The following is a 24,007-nucleotide window of genomic DNA, read 5'->3' on the forward strand; positions in this document are numbered from 1 at the left end:
GCTGATAGAAGAGCAACTTTGACTGAAATAACCACTCGTTACAACCGAGGTATGCAGCAAAGCATTTGTGAAGCCACAACACGTACAACCTTGAGGCGGATGGGCTACAACAGCAGAAGACCCCACCGGGTACCACTCATCTCCACTACAAATAGGAAAAAGAGGCTACAATTTGCACAAGCTCACCAAAATTGGACAGTTGAAGACTGGAAAAATGTTGCCTGGTCTGATGAGTCTCGATTTCTGTTGAGACATTCAGATGGTAGAGTCAGAATTTGGTGTAAACAGAATGAGAACATGGATCCATCATGCCTTGTTACCACTGTGCAGGCTGGTGGTGGTGGTGTAATGGTGTGGGGGATGTTTTCTTGGCACACTTTAGGCCCCTTAGTGCCAATTGGGCATCGTTTAAATGCCACGGCCTACCTGAGCATTGTTTCTGACCATGTCCATCCCTTTATGACCACCATATACCCATCCTCTGATGGCTACTTCCAGCAGGATAATGCACCATGTCACAAAGGTCGAATCATTTAATTGGTTTCTTGAACATGACAATGAGTTCACTGTACTTAACTGGCCCCCACAGTCACCAGATCTCAACCCAATAGAGCATCTTTGGGATGTGGTGGAACGGGAGCTTCGTGCCCTGGATGTGCATCCCACAAATCTCCATCAACTGCAAGATGCTATCCTATCAATATGGGCCAACATTTCTAAAGAATGCTTTCAGCACCTTGTTGAATCAATGCCATGTAGAATTAAGGCAGTTCTGAAGGCGAAAGGGGGTCAAACACAGTATTAGTATGGTGTTCCTAATAATCTTTTAGGTGAGTGTATATTGGTACTGGTAAATGTAGGAAAAACTGCATACTGCTCTGCAGGCAAATATATACAATAAATCTTTGAACAGATATTCAGGTTTTGGCTTCGTACACACTTTATTTTTGGTCTTTTCTAATAACCTGCTGAAAACCACATATAATGGTTTCTTTATAATGGAATCTCTAAATCAGAAAAAAATATTTGTTGGTTATGTACATTCTTGATCCACAAGTATGCTGAAAGAAAGGAAAGACTGCGTTATATACCCTTGATGTTTACAGGTTACGTTTTTTTTTAAATGTTCCTCATTTATGTATGTCATGTCATATATTGTATTATTGTATAATACACTAATTCTAACAAAATTTAAAAACTAATTCAGCTTTTAACAATATACATATTGAATTTCCAAACAAATACATTTAGGAAATGTTTGTAGAATATAACAGCAAACACATTTTTGGTTGTTTGCTTGTTTTTTTAGACATAATTGTATATTTAAATTAATAATGTTAGTTAGAAAACAGTCATTGAGCTACACAAATGCACTGCACATCCACATATTAATACACAACAGCATTTTAACATTCTGAACTAGTTAGACATTGGAATCTCTATGGGAAATATACCAACTTGCCTTACCTGTCTGCATGTCTGTCTATGAGTTTCTGATTTTAATTTGATGTAATCTTAGTTAATTTAATTAAATAAATAACACAGATACACTATAAATAGATACACAACATGTTACAAAGTTCAGAGGTTCTGTTTCTTGTTTGTTTCTTAGTTTCAGATTTTTTCTTTCCATATTTAATGTATTTTAATATACCAGGTACAAGTACTAAATAGTCAGGCTTGAAGCCAAACCTGCTATCTGCACTTACGTGTGTGTGATGTCAAGGTTGGTGATTATGAGGAAAATAACCAAGCCAATAAGTAATTGGAGAGCTACTTGTTTTGGCAGTTCTACAGTCTGCCTGGTGAATCAGCTCAGGCCAAATTTCATACAGCACCCTCAGCATGCACAAAACAACCACTGTGTGATCCAGAGTGTAAAATATACATCTTTCATGTTTGCTTTTAATACTCTAGTTACTTTAAATTGAATTAGTTGTATTGATTGTTACCCTTAATTAGGCTTTTATAGTTTTAATTATACTGTATCCCATGATACAATTGTAACCCCTGTGCACGGAGACTGGATACAGATGATCTGTGTGAGGAGGTGGTGTCAGTAGACTTATATTATGCATTGCACAAAAAGAGTAAGCATAGTCTGCATACAACATATCTCTTATATATATATATATATATATATATATATATATATATATATATCCCTAGAATACGGCACTGTCCTTGGAATTTATGTCTGATTGTGGAATGTTCAAAAGTTTAATATAACCTATTGGAATGGACTGGGCACTGCCTGTGAAATGCAGAAGGGAGTGTGGGACCAAATGTAGCCAACTTGTTAGTTATGCACTCATCGCATATTGATGTAAACTGATTATTTTAAATGTGAACACATTTCATCACTTTTCTGTGCATCGCCTTCTTATTCTGTATTCTGTGTTGTTTTGCCTGATTTCAAAGGGATTGCCATAAAGAGGAAATAGCAAAGCACTGGTTCAACCTCCATGGGTGACACTTTGTCTGAGTGTCAACTAAAACAAAAGCCTTTGTTTAGTTGGAAGTTGTCCTTTAATAAATCATGTATACTGCTGTAAGATTTTTTTTTTCTTCATTCTATTCTCCAGAGTAAAGGTCATTAGGCAGAAGAAAAGCATATGTCTTTCTTTACCTTATCCTCCTGCACATCTACAAAGGTAAATCACATTGCTTATTTTCTTAAACCTTGCCTTTTTCCTTCAAAATCACAATGTAAAATATTAACATTTAAATATTGCTTGTTTGCCATTCTCAATCATGAAGTGAAAATGAAACTTCATTCAGTTGTAGACTCTGTGACAACATAAGATAATCCCTTATATATAACATTAAAATCAATTAGGGATTTAAATTGTACATTCTTTATTTTTTCCAGAATGTAACTAGTGTAAACTACTCCAGAAACAAAAGAAAAGTGAGGACATACATTGATTACTGCACCCCCACCGCTAACACATACATAGACATTCAAGTGGACACTGTTAAGTGGTATTGTTTAATATTGTTATGACTTATACCAAAAACAACTGTGGAATGGATTTCAATTGTTCACATGTTCAGAGTCAGCATTTTTGCCAAGTTTTTAAAGGTTCAGGGAGATTTGTTTTGTGAAATCATTCTAAGGCTTAAATCTTTTTTCTTTCTTATCAGAATCCCCTAAGACAATGTAAATATGAAACTGAATGTAATATATTTATACAAATGGGGGAAATTCACAAAGGCATTTCCTCTAAAATGAATTGTGTGCATTTTTATCAGAAAGAAAAACATAATATAAAGGTGTTTTTCTTAAGCAAGCAATGTTTTAATTTAAATGTAATGTTCTCCCATGGCTTATATATGTATTATTTATTTTTAAATAGGCATATGGGTTCAGTATTATTGTTGTATTAGTATCCTAAGAACATTTTCTATAATCTGCCTGCAGTCCAGTGATGAGCTTTATATCCTTTTTTATGGTTCTGTACTGTATATAAATCCATCGATAAACCTTTATTTGAGTAATGTATTGTTATGAATACCAAATGGTTTATTTTATTAAACGAGATATAAGACTTAATTCATTGTGTGATGAATACAGTTTGACTTCTAATTAAATGGTTTAGCTGCAAATACAGCCATCTTATTTTGTCCAACCTCCAGCAGATGTCTGTTAAAATTAACTCATGGCATATATTTGAATAAACTGAATTGAAGAGTGCACTCTTTATGATGGGCAATAACTTAAAGACTGATAAATACCCTGTTACATAATACATGGTCACATCAAATGAAGGACATTTTTAAGAAGAATAAATCAGAATACATACAAAACTGACCCTACTCATGGGATTATTTTTGTTAAATACAGATCCATATATTTTCCACTTTATATACATGTGTGTTTATTAAAATGTATTTTGCGATAGTTGTATTATTATTATTATTATTATTATTATTATTATTATTATTATTATTATTATTATTATTATACAGAAAGTAAAAACTGCTAAATCAAGATTTCCCAGCAGAGGGGGCAATATTGTTTGAAGTGACTTTACAGCAAGTTCAGAAATAAGATGATCTAATGAGGGGAACATGTGGGATTTGTGTGAAACATTCACCTTTGAAGATGGAAATATTGAAAGAGAAATGCTTAGATTCCTCTCCCTTGGAATGGAATACACTGCCTAAATTAGTTTCTTTATTGAACAAAATAGTTAAAAGTTCTGTTTCCTCCTGTTTCCCAGACCAGTTGGAAGTCTCTGACTGGGGATGTTGAAAACTGTACATTTACTAGTGAATAAATACATATCCACAGTGTTTCATTTGAAGGTAGTCATTGTTTTCCACAGAGATCTAGATATGCAGGATTTTGTTTATATCTGCAGGCATCTGCTTGTACACCAGGGTTTGACTTTTCCTACATTTTTCATGAGGAATGCAGACCTAAAAATAAGCAATCCATCTTGCATGTTCTTCCTTGATTTTGCATGTTTCTCACCATTTCATACCTTCCTGGTTAAGATCATCTTTTTGAAGAAGCTATTTTGTGACATTATAAGGAAATCTTGCTGTGTATGTGCACCAAGATTTAATTAATAATTAATAATAAATAAAATAATAATAAAAATAACAATGACAATGTTTCACATTCTTTAACTTTTTTATATCAACTTGAGGTCATATTCTTGCCTAATAATAGTAGATTAATTCAAGTCACACCAAGTCCAAGATTAAGTGCATGTGGGGAGGATAAAACATTATTGAAATCACAAATCATTGATAAAACAAAAGCTCTGCCCATTCTAAAATACACTCACACATACAAGGTCTATGCATGGAAGGTAAAACGACGACAGACATGTACAGGTTATTTTCAATCTTATTTATTTTTTCTAGTACTAACAGGTTCAGTAACTCGTGCTCAATCAGCAATCGACTGAGAAACAATTCAGTCCTTTCATATCCCTTTGTTTCATATAATCAGTATAATACTCGACAGACTAAAGTCCCTTTACAAGTGAATAACAGTTTTCCTCTTGATTTCTCTCTCAAAATGAATTAGTTCAGATTTCCTCTTGTACATTCTCAGGGGCATAATTAGTTATTAAAGCAGTCGCTGCCAGTCGCTTAAACCAGGCATCAGTACAGAGAAGCATCTAACAGTGATGCATGTCAATTATGTGTCAAATATTAAATAAGCTTGCACATTCCTTTACCAAAACAGTAAAATGATAAATGATGCATACAAGGATCATCGTAAGCCTCTGAGATATATGTACATCCTCTAGATTTATTTGGGTTTATCTCCTGTGACCAATAAAGTATTGAGTGTAAAATGTTTACAAAAGAGAATGTATTCTGGGGTTACAGAGAGGAAATAGGTAAGCTGTATTAAAGTAATACAATACTGAATGAAAGTACCTTTTTGATGCTTGTTGCCAAAGATCAGCTGAAGAGATTCCATTTTCACAATTGCTTTTGAAGTGGTAAGCCACCACAAATAGCCTTTCACTTACACCTCTTCCGCTAACTGCTGTTTGCATGAAACTTGAGAATTTTTCTGTAACCACATTGAATGAATGGATGGATAAAAATTAGGTTGCAAAACAAAGAAGTGTATGGCCACATAAAATAAAGTATCTGTAGAGGTTTTCCTGCTCCACATTTAGTGAATTACAAACTTTGTTGACAGGTGTTCCATATAGGCACAGTAAACCAAAAAACATCCTCATCACAAGTGCAGGCTAAGAAGGATGCGAGGCAGCAGTGAAAATTAAAGCTGAGCACTCTCCAAGGAAGCAGGGCTCTGGACGAGTGACAAGGTTAATCATAGGCCTTAAAGGGCACATTACAATGGAATTGAAGGAAAAGAAAATTACACGCCTAGAGGTAGATCGTCACATTCAGGTTGCATTCCTATTATTTACTATTGGAATGGATCTGAGTTTTTCTTTTGTTTTGTTTTTTTGCATACTCATCAGTTTAAGATTAAATGTGTCTGTGGTGTCATCCTAACCCATAACATGGGAGATTTGAATTACATTCTTGAGAAATATGTCATTGCAGAATGTGCTTTTATGACTGGAAACAGAAGGCACTTCTTGTGGGAGTCTGGAATAAACGTCATACTCATACTATTGCAGCAGATTCTCTGTGATCTTTGAGAAATTGTCAGGTTGAAATCCATTCAATCAAAATGTGTTAGCTATTTAGCAAGGTGGGCTTGTTTCATTTGTAATTTTTGTAGTGTTCAAATATGTTGATATTTTCTACTGTATTTCCTAGGAAATTTCAGAATCAATGAATACGACTGAAGAGCTTATCTTTTGTTCACATGCTTTCCACACAGGGAATAATAGCAGAGCACAGCATGATAAGGATCGGAATTTGGATGTTTGTTTTTGTAACAGTTGTATCCTCCAAGACATTGACTGTACCTTTTCCAGAGCCAGGCTCTGTCATGCCATCATCTTGCATAATAAATCCAGGCTTAACATGCTACACTATGATCTTTGAATGGAATTCCTCATCTTAATTAACACATAAAATAATAAATACATTGACAGTGACACTCAAAATTATCAGTATAAATCACAAATGCTACTAAGAAACGACAACAATACATACCCATAGGCTGCAGATGTATTATTATTATTATTATTATTATTATTATTATTATTATTATTATTATTATTATTATTATTATTATTATTATTATTATTATCCATTCTAAGTAATGTTTAAGAGTAGATATATTTGTTGGCAGTTGACCTCACTTATGTAAGGGAAAAAAAAGAGTACTGGGAAAAAGGTAAAGAGAATTAATCTGTTTCAAAAGCCATCAGTCATGAGAAACCATGTATTCTCTTTTTCTTGATTGACTGCTTCAAAGCTGTTTAACCTTCTTATTTTTTTCCCTAATTGATATTTCTTCAGTAATGTGATTCAGCTGGTTCTTAATGTAGTAATGCTCCTTAGTTTCCCTCAGTAAGGGATGCTTACTTTTTCCATATGTTTCATCTAGCTTTCAGTTGCTGTGCTATGCTGAACACAAAATATACCATCCCAGTTCTTTTCACACTGTGATCAAGTAATTCATAAAGCATGGCTATTGTATTAAGGGGAAGAAAGGCACAAACCCTTGCTGATAAAGTCACCACCATGAGCTGCTGGAGAGTTGTGAGCCAAGGATCTCTAGACTCTCCACCCAACCCAAAACACTGGCAGCAGTCAGACAGCTGTGCACGGTCCCATAGAATCTCCCAACCACAGTCAGCTACTCATAAGGCCTGGATTTGAACCAGAAACCTCAGGCTATAATGCCCAGTCAGAGCCAAGACCCTGGGAAACCTATTTTTTATTCAGCTGTTTTATTAGTTCTAGCATAACATGAAGGCAAAATTTGTGTTTTTATGTTTGCTAACATCCCTTTTACTAAACACTTCAAGACCCTCAAAACACTCCCCCTCACATACTACTGATTATTACAAGCAAATCTATTACATATCACAGTATAATCTTATACACAAAAATCACATAAACCAGCAAGTCAACAAGAAAAACTCTCCCAGACCCTCAATCAGAGTCTTCGTCACAACAAACAGTGGCACAGAAAATAAAGCAATCAAATACAGTCTCCCTCAAGGAACAGAATGGACAGATGTCTGTAACCCCAGGCTTAATAATGGTCACAAAAGAGTTAGTGGCAATAATGGAATGCAGGATATTCCATTCCAGATCCCCTGATCTTTTTTGCAGAGGAGGTTTGTACAATGTACGCCAAGCTAGTTCAAACTCCTCCCCCACTCCTAACTGCTCTTTCCAGTGTGTGTCAGGTAGCTGCTGGAGCTGCTGCTGGTGATGAACCTTAGCGCAGGCCCTGTACACCTGCTTCCCCTCAACAGTAGGTAAAGAGAGCTCAGTAAGATTCTCAGTCTTGAGTAACTGCCCTGGTACCTCAGTGTGCTGACTGAGTCCTGGGGACACAGTTAACAAGAGGAAATCAGGAGTCAGTCTGTGGGGCCCTCCTTTGCATAAGGATCCTTTCCACCAAACCCAGCCCTTCTCTTGACAGAGTATCATGGACCTGGTTGAGAAACCACCGCTCCACTGTACAAACTGAGTTAATCCCCAGCTCTGCAGCCAAAACACTGTGCTCTTTCCACCAAACATTTTTAAAAAAGTGCCTGACTTTCACCACTCCTGCCCTGAAATGTGACTGCTCCACTATCTGTGTTTTTTTTTAAAGGATTCTGAATCAGGTGTTCTTCCAGTACACAATATAAACTTTAATTTTCAGCATCTTCTGTAAACAATCTTGAACAGGCTCCAGGCCTTCAGGAGACCACTGTAATACAGAGGCAATTGGGTCACCTTAAGGCTGCCCAGGTCTATTAGAAAAAATATTTTCCCCCACTCCCCCACTCCCCTACTCCCCAACTTGTTGTAGGAACCCCAGAGCAAGCAGTGCCCAGGGCAGGCACTCTGTGTAGTACAGCAGCCTTTGCAGTGCCTTCAGATGAAAACCTTCTGACTGGCAATATCGATCAGACCCTCCCCCCTTCTGTCAAAGGCAGATAGAGCACACTCTCATTCAGTGCAGCCAATCCCCAAAAAACTAGCTGTTCAAATAACACCACAGTAGGTTCCAAAACAATATGCCTGTGCCATAAGCTTGAGACAACCGTATTATTAACTACACCGTCATCTCTGTAACCTGGCTTTAAACTTCTCCAACAGCCCTTGCACATTTGTCGCAAGTTGTGAGTTGAGACGTCATCACCCAAAAAGACTCCCAGGTACTGGAAACCTCCCCTGTCCCACTGAAGTCCTGCCTGCAGGCTTGGCAAAGCATTACATTTCCAGTCCCACACTAGAACTGCATTGCTTTGTACTCAGTTGATTTTTGCAGCTGGAGAGCTTCTCAAACTTGAGGAAAAGTCAGTCTTGTCAGCACTCATTCACCAGGGGTTCTCCTATAGCCAAGGAGTACAGTATGCCAGAGAGAGGCAGCCTTGCAAAAAAAGGGAAAAATAATGTAAATGCCTCCTTATTATTTCAGCAGCCCTGTTGCACACTACACGATATTTGTATTTTTAATTCCATATTTCTGGCACTAGTTTGATCCCATAGTCCGAGCCTTCTGCAGCAATGTGCCATGGTTGTGCATAAGCACCCCTGATCGAAATGTCTTAAAAATCACCTTTTAAAAAAAAGTTTTTAACGATCTCTGTTAGCTGCAAGTTTTTAAATCCTCTTAGCATTTGTATTGCTTGTTCCCCTGTATTGGCTAACCTGCTTGTTTTCTTGCATACTTTTTTTAGTCTGTATGTACTGTACTGCTGTCTTTTTAATGTGTCTGGTTTGACTTTTAGTGTGTGAGTCTAATAAGAGCACTTTATAAATAAAATGTATATTATAATAATAATAATATAGTTGAGGTGGTAAAGAAATAGATGTATCTTGCGAGATGCACACCAGTTCAAGAAACGGGAAAGGCTGTATACTTACTGTACTGTATACTTGTTTTAACAGATCCAATATGCCATTTCCTTAACGAGCAACTTTTTGGATGACTACTCCCCACGCTATGTGAGTTCAGCTTTGAACAGTCTTCTTTGAAGTTTTCAGTGTAAAGTGCTCCCATACTTAAGGAGACTTACATGACTTTCCACGGGTGTATCTTTTTTTTGTAGCTGAGCCCCAGGTAGACCCAACTAATCCGACAATAAAATTTGTTGCCAACGATTTTCAGTAATCGATGTTATCAGTTTTATTGATTAGTTGTTGCAGCCCTACAGTGAAACACCTTTGGCAGTACACACAGGTCAGACACGCCTGGCAGGATGATAGACAAAAAAATATTCGTAGTGATAATGGTTGGGAGAACTCTCCACTGCAGTTCTCCACCTCTTTTCTGCAGTGGTGGTCTAAAGAGACCATGCCAGGCAGGAGTGAGAGAAGGCTCCACACCTAACTGTACGCGCCAGTGAGAGTCAGGATCTGTCTCTAAGGTCATTGTAATGCCTAATCTTAACACACAAGTGAAAAAGCTCTTTCTTATCCAAACCCCTAAACTGGACCTTGTAGCTGTCCCTGAACTGCAGCAGGTTCCTTGGTGTGTCACTACTCTGCTCTACTGCTGGGGTGACATGGAAAGCCAACTGGTTGCAGGCCAGCTGCCCCTGAAAAAACTCTCTCAGCAGTAATAAGCCCTCTCCAGACAAAGCATAATGCAGTTGGACTAAAAACACACCAATAACCCTCAATGACCTCACACCTAACTTGGGCTAGGAAAATAGGGGTCTTCCACCTTTGCAGGTCCATATCTATGAGGTGAACAACTTTTCAAATCCCCTTGGCCAATAACAGAGATGTAAATCTCTCAGACTTTAAAATGGAACACTGACATCAGATTAATTGGTGACGATCACTGAGATGTCATCAACATAGGCCACCACTCTCACAGACTTCATGGGCAACTCAGGAATAGAGACTCCAGTCAGTAAAGTGCAGAGTCTGTGAACAAGGAGCTCTACAGACAGTGAATACAACATTCTGGACAAGGGACAGCCTTGATTCCCCTGTGGATCAGAAAGGGTGAGCTAAGGACACCATTAAGCTTCAGTACACTAAAAACCTTACGATAGAGGACTTCAATTTTTCCCACAAACCCGGGACCAAAGTCAAAAGCCCTAAAAACTCTACAAAGTGGTAGCAAAGGCTTTTTCCAGATCTAAAGATATGAGACCAGCATGATATCCAAAGAGACTGGAAACTAAAAACATACTATTGAAAATGTACCTATAGGGCACACAGTATGTCTGATCTGACTTCTACCACATAATCTAGCACTGTACACAACCAATTGGCCAAAGCTTTAGATAGAATCTTATAATCTGAACACAGGAGACTGATTGTGCACCAGTTCTTGATGTCAGACAGGTCCTCTTTCTTGGGCAGTAAAGTCAGCACTGCATGCTGGCAACTCAGAGGCAGTTTACAGCACACAGATCTTTTCCAATCTGAGGACATACAGTTTGATACACTGGTATGCTGTCGATGCCCATAGATTTTCCAGTGTTCAATCCACTGAGGGCCTCAGAAAACTCCATCAGTGTCAGCTCCCCCTCAAGTCGCTGCTTCTCCACCTTGGGAACCACAGGCAGGTCCATAAGGAGCTGCTGAGCTTCCACCGATTTGTCCACAGCCTCAGTCATAAACAACTCCTTGAAAAACTGGGCAGCCAGTACACGAAGCTGTCCTGTCTGCAAGCAGTGGATCATTTTACTCTGCAGTATCTTTTTCTCCAGAGCAATTAAATACTGTGTACGCGCATCCATCTGCAAAAGATTCGTAAATGAACCAGTGACCCTTGTATGTCCAATAGATTTGCTAAACTATGCTTATTCAATTTAAGATCCTCAAACAGCCTTTTGCTGTAATCAGACTATAAGAGTTCTGTGGAGCTCAGAAATATCTCCTTTGAGTTCTTTCCTGGCTATGCTAATACTCTGCGTAATGTTTTCAGTGTACTGCTGACAGAGCAGTTTTATTTTAATTTTACCCATGTCCCACCACTCTCTCAGGGAATGAAAGGTATGTTTTTGCCTCCCCCACCTTTCCCAAAGAAAGGCAAAACATTTTAAGAAATTAGTATCATGCAGACTTGTAGGACTAGCCCAGGACTTGGACTAGAGTCAGACTCGAGTCACAGATTTGGTGACTCAGACTCGGACTCGAGTAACAAAGGCAAAGACTCGGACTCGGAATCAGACTCGACCTTCCGTGACTCAGACTCAGACTTAGCCTTTGCGTGACTTGGACTTGGACATTTTTCATGACAAGTCTTTTTCATTACTACTTAATTTAACATAAGCTATTTTTCCTTTCCAGAATATAAGGATAAATATATATCAAATACTACCAAGATCAGGCTGTTGATTTGTGGAGAAACACTCTACATTTTGCTTCTAACCTGTTTACAAGCAGCAGCAGTAAAACTGGCCCCGCCTCCCATTGAAATCGAACTGCAGTTAAACAGGCAGATCAGAGAGACGGATTGGTGGCAAAAAAACAATTGTATTTTTCAAAGATATACCAAAGCAAAAAGAAAAAGAAACAACTCTGACAATACATTTTAGTAAATGTTCTTATGTTTTAGACCTTTTACAGAGCGTATAAACTGTAACTCCCTATTTTCTCCTATTATTTTCCTCTATTTATTTGTGTGTAGCTCCTTGATAGTTTGTGCCATTTCCATCTTAGGCCTAGACCAAATCAAAACTTTGAGCTACCCATGAATCACAAATTACAAACTTGTACTCTATCACATTTCTATTTATAAGTAGTACAAAGTGATTTCTGACAATAAATTAAACTTTGATTGGATACAGATGTGTATTTTGCAATGCAAGGGTAAGTCAAAGTTTTGATTTGGTCTAGGCCTTAGTCTCTTTATTGTGAAACTGACATCATACAGTCTTCTTTGTACTGTTATAGATCTGTTTGTTTCTGTAGCTTTTCTGTTTATTCTGAGCATTCATCTAGTCATGATTGACTTTGTGTCATCCTTTTGCTCCTTAAGAGTCCTTAAGAGTCCAGGTTACACATCTATACATTAATACATAACTGTTGTGCTCTACTAGATTGATACCCATTACTACTACTACTACTACTACTACTACTACTACTACTACTACTAATAATAATAATAATAATAATAATAATAATAATAATAATAATAAATAATATGTGTAATGCTCAAACCAATGTCACTGGCACATCACCAAATAGATAAAACAGTATCATTCACCAGTACAGTCTCAAATGGGCTAGCTCCTGCTTGCATTCAAGTAGAAATTATGTAGTGGGAAGTGAGATACAACCCTTATCGCTGTTGTATACTTGTTGAAGTCTCTCACTGTTATCTGATTCTTATAATTCAGTGCCGTTATCAGTGCACAGACATTAGGATTAGCTAACAGTCAGTTCTACACTCACCTAAAGGATTATTAGGAACACCATACTAATACTGTGTTTGACCCCCTTTCGCCTTCAGAACTGCCTTAATTCTACGTGGCATTGATTCAACAAGGTGCTGAAAGCATTCTTTAGAAATGTTGGCCCATATTGATAGGATAGCATCTTGCAGTTGATGGAGATTCGTGGGATGCACATCCAGGGCACGAAGCTCCAGTTCCACCACATCCCAAAGATGCTCTATTGGGTTGAGATCTGGTGACTGTGGGGGCCAGTTTAGTACAGTGAACTCATTGTCATGTTCAAGAAACCAATTTGAAATGATTCGACCTTTGTGACATGGTGCATTATCCTGCTGGAAGTAGCCATCAGAGGATGGGTACATGGTGGTCATAAAGGGATGGACATGGTCAGAAACAATGCTCAGGTAGGCCGTGGCATTTAAATGATGCCCAATTGGCACTAACGGGCCTAAAGTGTGCCAAGAAAACATCCCCCACACCATTACACCACCACCACCAGCCTGCACAGTGGTAACAAGGCATGATGGATCCATGTTCTCATTCTGTTTACACCAAATTCTGACTCTACCATCTGAATGTCTCAACAGAAATCGAGACTCATCAGACCAGGCAACATTTTTCCAGTCTTCAACTGTCCAATTTTGGTGAGCTTGTGCAAATTGTAGCCTCTTTTTCCTATTTGTAGTGGAGATGAGTGGTACCCGGTGGGGTCTTCTGCTGTTGTAGCCCATCCGCCTCAAGGTTGTACGTGTTGTGGCTTCACAAATGCTTTGCTGCATACCTCGGTTGTAACGAGTGGTTATTTCAGTCAAAGTTGCTTTTCTATCAGCTTGAATCAGTCGGCCCATTCTCCTCTGACCTCTAGCATCAACAAGGCATTTTCGCCCACAGGACTGCCGCATAGTGGATGTTTTTCCCTTTTCACACCATTCTTTGTAAACCCTAGAAATGGTTGTGCGTGAAAATACCAGTAACTGAGCAGATTGTGAAATACTCAGACCGGCCCGTCTGACACCAACAACCATGCCACGCTCAAAATTGCTTAAATCACCTTTCTTTCCCATTCAGACATTCAGTTTGGAGTTCAGGAGATTGTCTTGACCAGGACCACACCCCTAAATGCATTGAAGCAACTGCTATGTGATTGGTTGCTTAGATAATTGCATTAATGAGAAATTGAACAGGTGTTCCTAATAATCCTTTAGGTGAGTGTATATCTCAGTGCGGAATTCACAGATGTAATTCAGAAAATGTCCTATATGACTTATCTGGATAGCTCATCAAAATCGGTTGTTGTGTGGTGATGGAATCAGAAAAAGGTGCCTGGAACTGGGAATTGACATATATTATTAATGAATAGCATGGGACCCTGTTGTAAATTAAAATGTATATTATGGTAACAACAAATGTATTTACTGTAACTTTGAGAAAGAGGTATATGCCTTTTGTATTTGAGATTTTGAGTCTGACTTGTAGCTCTACAGTTAGAGATGCTACAGTAAGTCACTAGTTGCACAACAGATGCTTTTATCAACGTGTAGCACCAGAAAGCAGTTTCCTACCTGCATTGTGTGTGAGTGGGTTTGCTAGCATTTTCTGCAAATAACTGAACATATGTACTGGAGCACCTTGTCAGGCTGTCTCTGATTAAAGACTGGCTCAGTGTCAAGCAACATTTAAAATGCAATTTACTATCAGTCTCCTCTTAAACATGATGCAGGCTGTAACTTAATATAGCATTTAAACAGTTTTTATTTACACTTGGTCTTAATCGTTGATTGATGGTTTTAAATGTCAGATATGATACATGGTATCTTGTTTGATTTTAAAGGTTGTTTATTTACATATTGTATTCTTACCATGTACCCTAGGCTAGAAAAAGCAACAGTGCTCTTTCCCAGATGGGTGATTTGGGAAAATACATAATACGCTTTAATAAATAAACTATTCTATTATAAAATTCCCAGTTGTAGGTTGTGTTATATATGCCAGCAAATGGAACAACATCAGGAGATTTTTATTTTGCACCCCCAACTCAGAATTTATGCTCGTGCTCTATAAGTGCTCATTTTGATGTCAGATCTAATGTATATAAAGTACACTTCCGGGGTTGAACAGCCAAGCGATATGGTTGAGTGGTCTGGGGTTCATTGTTGAGCTGCCGGGAGGCGTCTCGATTCGAGTGGAGTGGCGAGAGAATTATTCAGCGATGTGATTAGCTTGGGTGAATATTTGATGATGATCATGGAACTAGTGTCGGGTTATTATGGTTAAATTTTATGGTGTGGTGTCCACGGGTGTGACTCCTGGGAAGTAAGGGAGTTGCATAAAGGAGGTGAGAGGTTCATGGGGAATGAAGCAAGTTTGGCTTGAAATAGGAATTAATTAGTTGTTTTCTGATGGCTTGATTTTATTTCATTTTAAGGAGAACTTATGAATCTGTGGGTCAGGAGGCCTGATACGCGAAGACAAAAGAAGGGGTTGAATGCAGTGGAGGCGGTGAATGCAGAGCATCTTGGGAACTGTTGGAGGCTTCAAGGAGCGGATGTGGATGACTGGAGGAATGAGAAGCCACATGAGATAGCATAGCGGTAGCGGTGGTGGGGGTAGTCGGAGCACTTCGCCGAGCGTGTGCTCTCCTCTCAGGGGACCGTCTGCGAGCAGGTGGAGATGGGTAGGCCGACCGCAATCTCACTGAAGAGACGCAAGATGAGGACGAGCGTCTCCGTCCTGGAGAAGTGGTCACTATGGTCCCTCGCGGAGCAGAGCCCACAGAGGAGTGGTGAGCGGAGCTTCTGCTGCGACAGCTGGCAGACTGGGAGTTTCTAGCACTCCTACGGTGCATTGCCTCCGTAAAAGCCGCACAATGTTCACAGCCTCCTTCTCCCATCAGCACATTCCTGGTGTGCTCCTCTCCTAGACAATGCACGCACAGATCGTGTCCATCGTCCAAGTGCAGCTTGATACATCACAGGGTGCAGGAGCTGGCCTATGTGTCACACGTGGAACACAGGAGCAGTTGACACCTGTCGAATAGCGCAGCTAATGCAGGGCAACTACAGCTCTTACCGTTTGAATAAATGAACTATGTACACAGCGGGGCACTGGAGAACTCAAGTGCCCTCCGCTGGAGGACAACAGCAGCAGTCCCCTGCTCTATGGCATAATACAGCCAGAGCAGGCCACAGACCTGCTGACCAAAATACAGAGCGGGATACAGGCCAAACGCATGCACCACCACAACACAAGTATAATGAACGAACTATATACAGGGCAGCCTCGTAAGGCAACATGCCTGTAGGCCGCATGACAAGCCCTGGGAACACATCGACAGGGCTGTCTATACATCCAGGAGCAACTCGCGTGGGTGCTCGACTGGAAGACATAGTCCGGTGGAAGGGAAAGACACGGTTCATTAGCTCCCTCAGGAAGCACTTACAGGTGCAGACTGGGAGAGGAAAGGCAGGAGCCAGAGACCGTACGCTACTGGGGCTCGACTGCAGCCAACACCGGGTTCGCAATGGAAGGGACCGGTCCCGTCACATCCAACCTGTAGAACCAGGCAAATGTAAGCAGCAAGGCCCAAGCTGCAGCTGCACAAATGTCTGCCAAGGGGGCACCTTGAAAAATGTGGCAACGCCTCAAGTCAAGTGGGCCACCAGGTGATCACCTAGGGGTCCCAGTGGACTCGTAGGCCATGGTAATGGTGTCCACAATCCAATGCGAGAAGTGCCGCTTCGAAAGTGCCTGGCCCTGTGTCCGCGCTCCATAAGACACAAACAGTTGCTCTGAGCGCCGAATGTCCTTAGTGTGTTCCAAATAGCATCTGAGGGCCCGCACAGGGCAGAGCAGGTGAAGCCGACTCTCTTGCTCTGAAGTGAAGGGAGGAGGATGAAAAGCCATCAACCTAATAGGCCTGTTGACATGAAATGGAGACAGCACTTTCGGGAGGAACACAGGCCATAGCGTAACCCTGGAGCCATCTCCTGCAAAACGGACACACGATGGGTGTACGGACAGGGCATGTAACTCGCTCACGCGTTTTGCAGAGGTGATTGCCAGCAAAAACGCAGTCTTAAGTGACACCAGCTTCAGCTCAGCTGAGTTCATTGGCTGAAATGGGGCTTGGGAAAGTGCGTCCAGCACTACATCAAGGCGCCATTCGGGCAGTGAAAGGGTTCGAGGAAGCCGTAGCCGTCGAGCTCCCTTTAAAAACTGCACAGCCAGAAAATGAGACCCAGGAGGCTCGCTATCAATCCGGACATGACATGTGGAGATGGCCACCAGATACACTTTGAGCGTGGACGGGGACTTGCCCTGGTCCAACAGCTCTTATAGAAATTGCAATATGACCCCGATGGGGCAATTAATTGGGTCTTGACTGCCGTCTTGGCACCAGGTGCTAAACGTCCGCCAGCGGTAGGAATACTGCTACCTCGTAGAGGCAACTACCGCATCCGACAGACCCCAGGCAATCAATCGCTCCCACTCAGGGGCCAGGCCCAGAGCTGGAGGAGGCCCGGATTGGGGTGCCAAAGCGTGCCCTGCACCTGGGACAACAAGACCACTCTCCCTAGGAGCTGCCAAGGCTCTCCGTGGAGGAGGGTGATTAGGTCTGCGAACCAGAATCTGCGAGGCCACCGTGGGGCTATCAGCAGAACTGTCGCTTGTTCTCTCCTGACCTTCTCCAGGACCACCGGGAGAAGGGGGAATGGTGGGAACACATAAAGGAGACAGCGCGGCCACGTGTGGGGTAGCGCGTCGATTCCTAGGGTTCCTGATCCCTGGGAACACATCGACAGGGCCGTGTGTATCTGACCCTGCTCCCTCGAGTGAGAACAAATCAACCAGTCGTCTAGATAATTGAGGACGTGGACCCCCTGGCAAAGCAAGGGGGCTAACACGACGTCCATGCACTTGGAAAAAGTGTGTGGCGCTAGTGACAGGCCGAAGGGGAGAACAGCAAACTCGAACGCTCGGCCCTCGAAGGCGAAGCGGAGAAACTTCCTGTGCGCCTGCCCCGGCGGGGGCACTTCATGGATTGCTCGCTTCACCAGGAGTTCGGTGATTTTGACGCAGAGCGCCACACACTACAACGGGTCCCTCACTTGCGTCCACACCACGTCCTGGAAGGGGGGTGGACGTGTCTGAAATTGCAGGGAGTAGCCAACTGATATACTTTGGAGTCGCAAATTTGAGAGTTGCTGGGGGGTGTAAGGGTGGGCCAGAGGCTGCTGGAATGCCTCAGGGGCGGGGCTCTGGTGGTCGAGGATGTGGGGTTGGGCCAGGTCCACTCCTACCATGAGCTGCTGTGGGCCGCCGGAGGCCAGGATGGCAAACCTGGGGTGGCGCCTGCCTGGAAGTGAGACGCTGGCGGAGATCGGCAGGTGGGCGGGGCTGTGACCTGGGCTGTGGTCCGGCCTATGGCCTGGGCTGTGGCCTGGGAGCCACGGTCGGGGGGCCTCCCCGCCGGCGAGCTGCCGCAGACAGCCTGCGTTGCTGGACCTGAGGTGCCACTGGTTACACTCGGGCCAGCTGCAGGAACTGCTCCCTCTCCTGGAGATTGCGTGAGAGCATCTCCTCCACAGAGGGGCCAAAAGTAAAGCCTACAGTGAGATAGGGGCATCCATGAGGCGAGTCCTGTCCACCTCAGGGACCCGCCGTGGCTGGGATAGCCAAAGCTGGTGGCGCGCCGCCACAATGGCTGCCAGGGATCGCCCTGTCACCCTTGCCCCCTGGCGCATCACCATGACCAGCTGATCTGCCACCGCCGCTATCTCCGAGATGCTCCGAGGTGGGTGATGCGCCATGTTGCTCCGAGGGCTCCGCCAGCTGAGCCAAGTACAAGGCCAGGAGGTTTTCAGTATTTCGGAGGCGAGCCGCTTGACCTCCAGCCTCATACGCCCTCCGGAGCAGCATCTCCGTGACGCGACACAGCCTGTTGGGGCAGGGCAGGAACTGCACGCGGGGGCGCGCACCGCGGGCACGTCAGGCAGGGGCGGTGCGGCTGTCGCAGGGGGGGCAGCTGCCATGGCAAGTGCGGGAGCGACAGCCGGTGCAGCAACGGGAGTAGGTGGGGAGGAGGAGACGGAGGGGCTCGGGGAGAGGCGGAGATCCAGCGGCCCCGGGCTTAACCACACCATGTGTGCCAGGGTTTCCGGGGACACCGGGTGACGCGGAGTCCGGGGTCCGCGGGAGCCGAGGGTAGTAGACCACCAGCTGTAGCGGGATCTAAAACCGAGGCACGCACGCATTGACCGGGAGGGCTAGCAGTGCTCGTTCTCAGCTAACTAAGAGAGCGAGATCTCCTACAACCGCAGCCTCGGGCTGTAGTCCGGGCGCAGTGCGGGCGAGATCTCTTACGACACACCTGGCTGGGCAGCCAGGCCGCAGATTTTACTGCTGCTGCTAGCACTCCTGCTGTGAAGGAAAAAGCCCTGTGGACAAAAAACCAACACAGCAACCAGTCGGAATATATATAGCACTATATAAACATGACTATTATTTTTTAAAGGCTCTTCTTGTGAACTAAACTGAAACTGAAAGTGCAGCCAGACCTCTGGTACATGGACGGGACAGAATCAGGATTAGCTATCAATAATAACTAAACACACACAAGACAGAGATGATGTGTAACGAAAACGGTGGTGAACAACACTATGAAGTGAGTCAGCCAGCCGTAATATGCAGTTTGAATGTTTATTACAAACACAGACAAAGAGAGCTTACTGAGCTGAGTTCAGCGAAGAGGCACTGATGTCACGTTTTATAGAACAGGAAGTGGGAAGGGACCTGTTCTGAGTGACGAGCCCAGGGGCCTACGGAAGTACACAGAAACCCCTCCCCCTTGGACAGTGCTTCCGACTTGAAAGATAACCATCAGCACATTCACGGCAGGTGAAAGAAGAAATGGCAGGGAGCTGCAGTCAGGAGGAGACTTTTCACAGACGCCAGGGGTGGGTCTCTCCTGACAGCAGGGCCCCTATTGGGCAGCTTTGGTACATATTTTAAATGATTGGCAGGTCAGAAGGCTCTTCCCATTAGGTAATGGCTGTCTTTCGGTTTGAAAGGGAACATGTGTTTTTTCCACAAAACAACATCCTGATCTTGATAGTATTTGATATATATTTAAGGAAAAATAGCTTATGTTAAATTAAGTAGTAATGATAAAGACTCATTATGAAAAATGTCCGAGTCCATGTCAGAGAAAGGCTGAGTCTGAGTCCGAGTCACGGGAGGTCGGGTCTGATTCCGAGTCCAAGTCTTTGCCTTTGTACTTGAGTCAGAGTCTGACCAAATCTATGACTCGAGTCCTACAAATCTGTCAATCACACACACTCATTCCAGGATGGTCAACCTGCAACAAGAAAAGACAGGTGTTCTATACCGGAGCAAAATACCTGTTCCCAACTAACCTATGATCTCATTTAAAATGTTTGATAGGCAGAGCAGACAAGGGAGGGGAGTTCACCTGGTGAATAACCACATTATAACATTAACAAAACTACGCAATCAACTATAAAATATATATTTAACCAATATAAAACTATCAAACCATGCAAAGTTAAATTAGCATTTGTGTAATATTGATGATTCTACATTCACAATCATAGAAATATGTGGTAAGTGGAAAATGTGCACTATAAATTACATCACACCATTTTAGGCTGAATTTGAATTGGTAAACATTTCTACCCCTACGAGCTTTTCAAAACAGTCCTACACAAAGATAAACCAATAAACAGAAATGTTGAATGAAGATTCTATTTTTATTTCTTTATCATGTGAAAAATAATCATTGTAGTGTTTGCTGGTCTGCAGTACATTTACAGAACACCCTGGTGTGCATTTTTGCAGTAGAAAAACAAAGGGGACAGTTCATTTTCCAGGACACCATTTTTCAGTTTGCTTGGTATAGCTTCCACATTTCAATCAGATGCTGTAGAAGAAGTATCAAACTGACATTGTCTGAGCCTTTCTCAGTTTCTCAGCCTTACACAGCAAGTTTCAGTTCTCAACCAAGCATTTGCAGATTAGCACGAGCACTATGGGTTGAATGGCCTCCTCTCGTTTGTAAACTTATGGCTTATGTTCTTATACAATAAGAGACACTCTTCTTATGTTCTTATGTTCTTAAAAAGAAGGAGACACTACAATTTTCAGGTTACTGATTTCTACTCTCCCTGTACCATTTGTAGGGGATAACACAATAAAGAGAAAATTGAATTATGACAGTAATAATTAATACAAATGAGAAGGTCTTCATCTGTTTAAATTTAGTTTGAATAATAAACAAATGAATACCCTTTTGTGATACATTTTCTTTGTCTTTCGTATTCCTTTCTTGGTTGAGTCTGCTGCTCACACTGCACTTTACAAACACTTCAAAAATAGGACATAATACACCTTTGAAAACAAAATAAAAGTAAATAAATAAATACATAGATACTCTTTCTTATTCTGTCATCTGTCCCTTCTGGGTTCCCTCTCTCATCCCTTTTACTCCACAACCACCTACAAGTTAAACTCAGTTCTGTTTTGTTTATGAGTTTCATTAGGGGTAACCCAAGTCTCTGTTTCTCCATTTCAGCTCCTAATGGATCCCCATGTGCCATCAGGACAAGCCTGCAGGGTCTAGTGGGGTATGTTTGGCATTGAGGAAAGAGCCTAGTTCTGTTTATAGTAAATAGATGCAAAGATCTTTCTTGTGTGTGGCCTTTGTTTAAACCATAAAACATTCCATCAATTTAAACAACAAGAGTGATTGCCAGATAAGGAAAGGATTTCAAATACACCTGAGAGAGTGTCATACTTGAATAAGGTAATAAACCACTGCATTTTCTGTGTATTTCAAGAAAGTAAGGCAAACTTTATAGATGTGGAAATAAATGTTGGTAGCTCAGTAAATATTTCATGTCACATTAGAATCACTGCTTTCAGACTTGTAAAAACACGCTATGGGTAAACTTGAAGAAATTAAATACCTGTAGAATAATTCAAATTGAATGTAAAAAATGATAATGTCAGAAGCCCACGTTTATAGATTGTTTTATTTTAATAGTAAAATATATATTTCCTATATTTTTTGTGCTACAATTTAGTGAGCCTTTCAAATAATTCCAGCAACAATGAGTAACCCTTTGAACTGATAGTAATACAACAAATGTCAAGCAAAACAAACGTGGTCGCTGTGGCTGCTTTCATCTAATCTTTTGAGGCCTTTCAAAACAGTACTTGACAGCCCTTTTAAAAGTATCTGCAAAGCTAGCCCATGCTTCATTAGCTGGTGTTCACCTGAGAAACAATTTATTCTGTTTGTTTAACTCTTCACCTTGACCTTATGTCTTGTCCAAATATCTTAAGTGATCTGACTACACGATCATAGTGCCCAACAGTAGTATAATCAAGTCTGGGCTGTGTAAAAATTGAAGTCATGCACTGCATGTGTTTAGTTAGCACCTGAGTAAGCAAAGGCCTTCTCAAAGTCCAGTAGTTGGCGGATCCTGAAGACTGTGACCAAGCAAACAGTTGACTTAATCACAGTAAACTCATACACATTAATAAAACTGAGGTTAAGACAGCTTTGCAAAATGTTTAGTGCCTTGCATCAAATAAACAGTAACGATATGAATCCCAGCAGCATACAAGCAGGAGAATGTTGATCACTAAGATCATGCTGAGTTCTCCTACATAGGATCCAATGAAAAATCTTGATATATTGTGTAATAAATGTGTACACTGCATGCTTTAATTATTGCTTGATTTGTTTATTGTATTTTCTCTTGTATTTTCCTACCTTGCCTCCTGCAATGTATATTAAAAGTGCAACAATGCAGGCTTTCTTGCTTCTCCTAACAATTAGTAGGAGACCTCATAGTAGCATCCTTATACAGCATATGAATTAGACCCCCTAAAACCCTGCCATATATTATGATGTTGGATTTCTGTGGCATACTTTCTCTCGCCTTTCCCACATTGCACTGAATTGAGCGAATGGACAGGCTATGTACATTACGATTCAGTGTGCTCAGGATAGAGGTCAAAGATATTTACATTTTAGACACAATCAGACATCCAATTAAACACTCCCTCTTTTACAACAAAGCGGTGGGCACCCAGCATCAGAGAAGCATGTACCCTGTTGGAATATCCCACTTAAAAGGCAGGCAAGCACAATGCAAAGGCCCTCCACCCTGCAACAGTAGCTGTAGGGGGTTGTAGGTTCCCTGCTGTTCAATGCAACATGCTGAACAGTAGGGGGTTGCTCTCTGTTTGTTTAAAACTCACAGAAATCCCATTAAAGCCCTGATTCCTCTCATTTAGGACTTCCAAGACGGCACAAAGAGAAGCCCTGGGAAGCGGCACATTGCAAGGGACACCAATTATCCTCGCAAGGACACAGGCCGGCTTGTTTGTGCTCAGGGACATGTCAACTCGTTGGACGACCTCTTCGTCAAACCCATTCAGTGGAGCAAATAGGGAGGCATCTTAATTGGTGTTGGGCAAACAGATTTTGTCACAAAGTTGCAAAGGAAGCTAAGTAGCTGAATGTTCACATTGTCAAACCCCTGACCCAGGGTGCGGGGCATTCCGAGACATCATTATGCTCCATTACTTTGATTAATCGTCCCTGACTCCTCTCCACTCCACAGAGGAAAGCAGGACAACAATTAAAAGCAATATTCTGGCAATAACTATCAGAGTAAATAAAAAGTGAGCCCTTTTCTCTGTGTACAATGATATGATAGTGGTGAAGGGTTTGACTTGGCACAGAAATACAGGGTCTGGGAGGATGCTGCAGCTTGTTTATGTTTTGTTTAGTTTCTGTGTGGGATTTTTTTCTTCTTTCTCTTTTAAGGGTTTGTTAGGGAATCGCTTGGCATCATTAATTTTGGAGAGCAGCCACAATGATAAAACGATTGTTGGGCTTATGAAAACATATGTTGAATCAGCTGTGATGCACCACTTTTAGACCTCAGGTGAAAGGTCTGACATCTTTTCTTGTATTTCCCCACTGAGCT

The sequence above is a fragment of the Amia ocellicauda genome, chromosome 13 (genome assembly GCF_036373705.1).
Source record: "Amia ocellicauda isolate fAmiCal2 chromosome 13, fAmiCal2.hap1, whole genome shotgun sequence".
NCBI classification, from domain to species: Eukaryota; Metazoa; Chordata; class Actinopteri; order Amiiformes; family Amiidae; genus Amia; species Amia ocellicauda.